This window comes from Ornithorhynchus anatinus, chromosome 1 (genome assembly GCF_004115215.2).
Source record: "Ornithorhynchus anatinus isolate Pmale09 chromosome 1, mOrnAna1.pri.v4, whole genome shotgun sequence".
NCBI classification, from domain to species: domain Eukaryota; kingdom Metazoa; phylum Chordata; class Mammalia; order Monotremata; family Ornithorhynchidae; genus Ornithorhynchus; species Ornithorhynchus anatinus.
The window spans coordinates 156213919-156222851 of record NC_041728.1 but is presented as its reverse complement, the minus strand read 5'-3'; positions in this window follow the sequence as shown (position 1 = coordinate 156222851).

Genomic DNA, 8933 nt, shown 5'->3' with positions numbered 1-8933 from the left:
AGCACTGGCACTAGGCTATGGCCACATCATTGATAAATGGGTCCTACATGTAAAAATTTTTTGCACACACTACATAGTGAGCTTGCCTCTGGTCTCCTACTCACTGCCCCAGTGAGAACATGACTGGCAAAAGAGAGAGTGTGAAGGGCATTGTGCCAAGCATTAGGACTAGAATTTCTTGAGCCTGAAGGGTGAAGACTGGGCTCATTTCTCAACACTGACAAGCAATTCCATCATCCTCATCATCATCATCATCATCATCATATGAAGAAATGTAGCTTAGTGGAAAGAGAATGGGCTTGGGAATCAGAGGTCATGGGCTCTAATCCTGGCTCCACCACTTGTCAGCTGTGTGACTTGGGGCAAGTCACTTAACTTCTCTTTGCCTCAGTTACCTCATCTGTAAAATGAAGATTAAGACTGTGAGCCCCATGGAGGACAACCTCATTACCTTTGTATCTACCTCAGCACTAAAAACAGTGCTTGGCACATAGTAAGTGCCTGATAAGTACCATCATCATCATCATCACAGACAAGGCAATACATACAGGAAAATACTAAAGTTGAATCCATGCAACGCACTCTAAAATTTTTCCAAGTTATAATGACCTGACTCTCTTCCTCGAGAATTTTAAAAAGGAAACCTGTACTTGTGTGACCTTGGCTGCCAGTACTTTGGCTTGATAGTTTCTACTGAGCTGCTTGAAAAATCAAACCCTCTAAAATCATTCTAGGGATGGCAGGATGCTCACTATTTGTCCCTACTTAATAAATAAGAAAAATGACACTGTTGTTCTCTGCCAGGGCAGTACTTAAGAATTTTGCAATAGGCACTATGACAACATTTTTTTTTTCCAGAGAGGTTGGGTACCACCTGGAAAGACAATGTAGGCAAAAAACCACACTATGTTCAACCCAAGAATTTATCCAAAACTATTTACTGGCATGTGTCAGCATACTTGCCCCACCCCAGGTCACAACCAATCGCTGTAGAAAATCAATTTCCACCACACCCTCTTGACCCCCACCCTCCCAACTCCCTTTCTCCCTTGTTTCCAACAGTTATCCTGTACCTCTCCCCCCATTCTCAATCCCACACCATGAATTTTGGCCTCAGTCTTCCCACACCCCTACATTCCAGGATTTGATTTTCTACATTTGAACCACAGTGACAGCAAAACTGATGCTGCAGGCCCCACCCCGCCCATTCTCCTCCCTGATTCATAGCCTCACTTTTCCATCCTGGCCCTAGAGGGACTAGGGATAGGAACTGACCCTCAGCAGGAGAGGAGGGCCAGAAAATACTGTCCCCTCCCAAACCCCACCCACCCCTGGTGGGTCATTCAGTCTCTGTCCCCAGAATTGCATTGTTGACCAAGACAGGAAGATGGAGCTACAGTCGGAGATGGGAAGGAGGAAGACAAAGACGGCACTGTAGCTAATGGGGATAAAGAGGGAAGGATTTAGAGTGGATTGTTTCCTTACCTGAAAGATTTGACTGTCACATCAGAGGTGGCCCTGGAATGGATCCCAACTGGATAAATCCACTTAGCCTCCTTCCTCGCTCTCTCATGTTTGTATAGCCTCCTGCTCCTGGGTACGCACTCCCCTCCACCACCAATCAATCAAGCATATTGACTGCTTACTGTGTGCAGAGAACCGTGCTAAGCTCTTGGGAGAGTATAATATAATTGAGTTGATAGGCACATCCCTTGCCCACATCAGAACTTCTGATCTACAGTAGCAGCAGTGGCAGAGATAATTAATAGCTGGGAGACAGGGAATATCCTGAAGGGAATTCTTGGCAGTTCCAGAAGGGTCCTTGCTACCAGGAGAAGTTCCAATGATCCTCCAATTTGGCACTTTCTCCCAAGATAAACTATGCTGGAGCTTATCAATCAGTCAGTCAATTGTATTTATTGAGCGCTTACTGTGTGCAGAACACTGTACTAAGCACTTGGAAGAGTACAATATAACAAAATAACAGACACATTCCCTGCCGACATAATAATAATAATAATAATGTTGGTATTTGTTAAGTGCTTACTATGTGCAAAGCACTGTTCTAAGCATTGGGGTAAATACAAGTTAATCAGGTTGTTCCACAAAGGGCTCACAGTCTTCATCCCCATTATACAGATGAGGTAGCTGAGGCACAGAGAAGTTAAGTGACTTGACCAAGGTTACACAGCTGACAAGCAGAGGAGTCAGGATTAGAACCCATGACCTCTAACTTCCAAGCCCTGGCTCTTGCCACTGAGTCACGCTGCTACATCAAGTTTACAGTCTAAATGGAGAGACAGACATTAATATAAATAAAGAAATTACAGATATATAGATAAGTGTCATAGGGCTGGGAAAGAGGAATGAATAAAGAGAGCAAGTCAGGACAATGCAGAAGAAAATGGAAGAAGAGGAAAGAAGGGCTTAGTCACGGAAGGCCTCTTGAAGGAGATGTGCCTTCAATAAGATTTTGAAGGGGGAAAAGTAAGATATCAAGGCAACTATTCCTTTAAAAATTATCATAATAGTAATAGTTGTTAAGCACTAACTCTATGCTAAGCTCTGCTCTAAGTGCTGGGATATATGCAAGAAAAACAGCTCAGACTTAGTCCCTGTCCCTAGCCTAAGTAGGGAGGGAGAACAGGTATTTCATCCTTATTTTATAGATGAGAAAGCTGAGGCAAAGAAAAGTTAAGTGACTTGCCCACAATCCCACAACAGGGAAGTAGTGGAGCTGAGATTAGAACCCAGGTTCGCTGGCTCCCAGGCCTGTGCTCTTTCCACAGGGCCATGCTGAGTTTCATGTCCACTAAAGGTTGGTTCCAGCCCTGCTAATAAAGAGGGTATAGGACTGGGGTTAAAGTAAGGGTGGACCTCTCTGAGCAGCCAAGTCAAGGGGGTGTATCTGAATCATTCCCGAGAGGGCAGGGCTTTTCTGTTTGATCGCAGTGCCTTTAATGGTCCCTGGTATCCCCTCTGACAGTCAATCAATTCATCAATCAATAAGCATATATTAAGTTCTTACTATATACAAAACATTGTACCGAGTTCTTGGGAGAATACAAAAGAATACAAAAAGTGGAAAGAACTCAATCAATTGATCTACTGGGGAATTGAGGAAGCAGTGTGGCTCAGTGGAAAGAGCCTGGGCTTCGGAGTTAGAGGTCATGGGTTCGACTTCCGGCTCTGCCACTTCAGCTGTGTGACTGTGGGCAAGTCACTTAACTTCTCTGTGCCTCAGTTACCTCATCTGTAAAATGGGGATTAAGACTGTGAGCCTCACTTGGGACAACCTGATTACCCTGTATCTACCCCAGCGCTTAGAACAGTGCTCTGAACATAGTAAGCGCTTAACAAATACCAACATTATTATTATTATTATTATTATCAATCACCCGTATTTATTGAGTACTTAATGGCATTTATTGAGTTCTTACTGTGTACAGAGCACTATACTAAGCTCTTGGGAGAGTACAATATAAAAAAGTTGGTAGACATGTTCCCTGCCCACAGTGAATTTACGAGACCAGAGGGGCAGACAGACATTAATATGAATAGACAAATTAAATTATGGATAGTCATTCATTCAATCAGTCAAATTTATTAAGTGCTTACTATGTGCAGAGCACTATACTAAGTGTTTGGGAAACTACAGAGAAGCAGCGTGGCTCAGTGGAAAGAGCACGGGCTTGGGAGTCAGAGATCGTGGGTTCTAATCCCAGCTCCAGCACTTGTCAGCTGTCGGACTTTGGGCAAGTCACTTAATTTCTCTGTGCCTCAGTGACTTCATCTGTAAAATGGGGATTAAGAATGTGAGCCCAACGTGAGACAACCTGATTACCTTGTATCTTCCCCCAGTGCTTAGAACAGTGCTTGGCACATAGTAAGCGCTTAACAAATGCCATCATTATTATTATTATTACAATACAACAATAAACAGTAGCATTCCCTGCCCACAACGAGCTCACAGTCTAGATGGGTGGAGACAGACATCAATGCAAATAAATAAAATTGCAGATATATATATAAGGCAGTGGGGCCGGGAGTAGGGGAAAAAGCAAAGAGAGCAAGTCAAGGCAACACAGAAGGGAGTGGAAGATGAGGAAAAGTGGGGCTTAGTCTGGGAAGGCCTCTTTTAGGAGATGTGCCTTCAGTAAGGCTTTGAAGGAGGTGAGAGTAATTGTCTGTCAGATTTGAAGAAGGAGAACAATTGAGGCCAGAGGCAGGATGTGGGCCAGGACTCAGTGGTGAAACAGGAAAGACTGAAGCACAGTGAGAAGTTTAGCATCAGAGGAGTAAAGTATGCAGGCTGGATTGTAGAAGGAGAGAAGTGAGGTGAGGTTGAAGGGGCAAGGTGATGGAGAGCTTTAAAGTCAATGGTGAGGAGTTTTTGTTTGATACAGAACCACTGAAGATTTTTGAGGAGGGTGGGGGAGAAATCACATCCTGAACATTTCTGTAAAAAGATAATCTGGGCAGGGGAGTGAAGTAGGGGCTAGAATGGGGAGAGACAGGAGATTGGGAGGTCAGCAAGGAGGCTGATGCAGTAATCTGGGCGGGATAGGATGAGTGACTATATCAACATGGTAGCAGTTTGGATGAAGAGGAAAGTGCGGGTTTTAGCGTTGTTGGGAAGGTGGGACTGACAGGATTCTTTTGATGGTTTGAATATGTGGGTTGAATGAGAGACGGGAGTCAAGGATAATGCCAAGGTTACAGGCTTTTGAGATGGGAAGGAAGATGGTGCCATGTATAGTGATGGGAAAGTCCAGGAGAGAAGAGGGTTTGGGTGGGAAGATAAAGAGCTCTGTTCTGAACATGTTAAGTTTGAGTTCATTCATTCAATAGTATTTATTGAGCGCTTACTATGTGCAGAGCACTGTACTAAGCGCTTGGGATGAACAAGTCGGCAACAGATAGAGACAGTCCCTGCCGTTTGACGGGCTTACAGTCTAATCGGGGGAGACGGACAGACAAGAACAATGGCAATAGAGTCGAGGGGAAGAACATCTCGTAAAAACAATGGCAACTAAATAGAATCGAGGCGATGTACAATTCATTAACAAAATAAATAGGGTAACGAAAAATATATACAGTTGAGCGGACGAGTACAGTGCTGTGGGGATGGGAAGGGAGAGGTGGAGGAGCAGAGGGAAAAGGGGAAAAGTTGACCTGAGGACATCCAAGCACTCTCCCAAGCTCTCAAAAAATACAATTGAATGAATGAGAGATATGAGTCGAGGATAACACTAAGGTTATGGACACGTGAGACAGGGAGGATGGTGCTGCTGCCTACAGTAATGGGAAAGTCAGGGGCAGGGACAGAGTTTGGGTGGGAGGGTGAGGAGTTTTGTTTTGGACATGTTTAGTTTGAGGTGTTGGCGGCATATCTAAGTAGAGATATCCTTAAGGCAGGAGAAAATATGAAACTGCAAAGAAGGAGAGAGATCACGGCTGGAGATGAAGATTTGGGAATCATCCCCCATACAGAGATGATATTTGGTCAAGGGAGCAAATGAGATCCCCAAAGGCAGTGGGTGTAGATGAAGAATAGAAGGGGAGCCAGAACTGAGCCTTGAGGAGCTTCCACTTTTAGGAGGTGAGAGGCAGAGGAGCTGGCAAAAGAGACTGAGAATGAGCAGCAGAGAGAGAGGAGGAGAGCCAGGAGAGGTCAGTGAAGCCAAGGTTAGATAGTATTTCCAGGAGACGAGGTTGGTTGGCAGTGTCAGAGGTAGCTGAGGGGTCATGAAGGATTAGGATGGAGTAGAGGATGTTGGATTTGGCAAGAAGGAGATCATTGGTGACTTTTGAGAAGGCGGTTTCCATAGAATAAAGGGGTCAGAAGCCAGATTGGAGAGGGTCTAGGAGAGACTTGGAGAGGAACTTGAGACAGGAGGTGTAGAGAACTCACTCAAGGAGTTTGGAAAGGAATGGTAAGAGGGATATGGGGTGATAACTGGAGGGATCCATGGGATCAAAGGAAGGCATTTGGGATTTTTTATGATAGGGGAGACATTGGCATGTTTTAGAGTAGTGGGGGAGAAGCTGTTGGAGAGTGAACAGTTGAAGGTGGCAGTCAGGGACAAACAACTTCCTCAACTTCTGGAAATACAAGGAAATCCTAGTTTAGACACACATCTCTACCCATTAACTAGTTTTTACATTTGAACTAATTACATGAGAAGCAACATGGTCTGGCGGATGGAGCACAGGCCAAGGAGTCAGAAGGACCTAGGTTCTAATCCAGGCTCTGCCACTTGTCTGCTTTGTGACCTGGGGCAAGTCACTTAACTTCTCTGTACCTCAGTTATCTCATCTGTCAAATGGAGATTAAAGACTGCGAGCTTCATGTGGGAATGGGACCGTATCCAAATCTGACTGGCTTGTGTCCACTCGAGTGCTTAGTACAGTGCCTGGAACATAGTAAGCACTTAACAAATATAACTTTTTTTAAAAAATCTCTGAATAAGTCCGATCGTTATTTTGTTTTTCTAAGGAAAGAAAGTGAATCAAGTCTGCTTGTCAATTGTCATGTAACAATACTCATTAACATGTCATTATCTAAAGTTTCCTCTCTTAGGGTTGCACCTGGAGAGTTTCCAGTTCCCTACCATTCTTGACTATGGGGGGGAGAGTCAAGAGAGGCATTTCCATTCCTAGCTTGGGCAGTGGCTAGCGAGAGGAAGGCAATCTGCTACAAGTCAAAGCTCAGCTGTGCTGGGCAGCAAGGGCACCAAGAGAGTCGAGGGTGGAGACTCAAGTTTACTGTGTGGAAGGAGGCATTGGTAAACCACCTCTGGATTTCTACAAAGAAAACTCTATGGATCCACTACCAGAACGATTGCAGATGGAGGTGGAGTGTTCTGGGAGAAACGTGTCTATGGCATCACTAAGCGTTGAAGACGGCTCGACGGATTAGACAAGACAATCTAAACATTTCTGTTCAGCAAGTATTTGCAGTACAAAACTCACTTGAAAGGCTTTTCTTCCAACTTTATTGTGCCATATGTTAGGTCTGTTGGGTGGGATGCATGAATTGCTAAAGTAGGGGAACTTCCTATTAATACACATTAGGCAAATTAAAATATATATGGCCCATAATCAACACCAGAAGCAATAAACCGAAACAAAAACAACAAAAGAAAACCTGTGAGTTAGCCCAGATGGTGAACTTTCAAAGACAGTCATCATGAAAATCCGAGTGTAATATTTAATTAGGTACCCAAAAACTACAGAACTGAAGTAGCCCAAAGCATGTCGCTTTTATTTAAAATTCATTTTCTTAATTTAGTTTCATCAACTGTAGGCATTTTTACAGCACTAAAGATTTCCTAGCCAATTTCATGGATCATCTCACACAGCCATTATCGCTGATTATGAACCTCGTCTCTCTCCTGAAAACAAACTTCTAGGATGGCCCCAGTTAGATAAATACCAACTCAATAAAGAAAATTCCCTAGCTTCCTTATACAGACACTAAACAATTATTATAAAATGACTATTTACTGTAGGTTTTAGATTGTGAGCCCCTGAGAGACAGGGATCATGTCTGATTGCCAGCTGTGTATTCTCTCCCAGGGTTGGGTATAGTGCTCTGCACATAGTAATGGCTTAATAAATACTATTTCTATGATTATTTTTCCTCCAAAAGGCCCATATCACCTATATTCTCAGTAAACCTCCAAACATTCCCAAGAAATAGATAGCAAAGATCATTTCCTCAGTTTTACTGCTTGCCATAGTATAACTGCAACTCACCAAGCAGTGTGGCCTGGGGGAAAGAGCATGACCTAGGAGTGAGAGGACTTTGGTTCTAACCCCAGCTCTGCCACTTGTCTGCTGTGTGAGCTACGGCACTTTGAGCCTCAGTTTCTTCACATGTAAAATGTGAATTCAATACCTGTTCTCCCTTCTACTTGGATTGTGAGGACCACAAGGGTCAGGAAGTGGGTTCCATCTGATCAGTTGCTTGGCACACTAGTAAGAGCTTAATATCACAATTATGATTACTATTCATCTACAGGCATAAGTACTCTATGGTCTGGAACAACTTCAGAAGAGTGGAGAAACAGTGTGGTCTAGTGGATAGACCTCGGACTTGGGAGTCAGAGGACTTGGGTTCTAATCCCAGCTCTGCCATTTATCTGCTGGTGACCCTGGACAAGTGACTTGACTTCTCTGTGCCTCATTTACCTTTTCTCTAAAATGGGGATTGTGAACTCCATGTGAGACAGGGATTATGTCCAACACGATTAGCTTGCATCTACCCCAGTGCTTAATACAGTGCTTGGATTAACAAGTGCTTAACAAATACCATTAAAAAAACTCAGATTATAAAAATTAAGGATGCATTTATCTTCTATTTTTTTCTTTGTCTAGATTACTAAGTATTGCAGGTGCAAAGAGCCTGGACTTTCTTTTACAAAAATAGATAGAATAATGGATCCAGTGAATTGAGTGAATGTTTTCCCAGAGGTTATTCCCTCTTTAAGAGGATTAGGTCTCTCAGTGATACAGTGCAAATGTTACAATCAAACTTGCACGACTGAAACAGCTTGAACGGCAAAAGAATAAAACAGTCTTTATTCTTTAGTATACAGCATCACTGAAGCCCATAAAAAACAGCTTCATTTAATCACCCCCAAATGGCAAAGTAGGAACAATTCTATAAAAGAATGCAAAAAGAACAGTCCTTATTAGACCTTAATGAATGACAGTGTCTCCTGTCAGGAACATGCCATGAGCCCCAGGCGGGAGGCTTCAAGACTGAGACTCTGAGCAGAGGAATTGATTTTAGTGTCAGTGCCTTGCAACATGCCCTCCCACACTCTCCTTCCCTCTCAGGTTCCTATGGTGGTGTTCCTGCTGAGGCCCAGACCATGGCCACGTGGGCAGTGGGGATGGCTCATTGATGATGATGTTGATGGTAT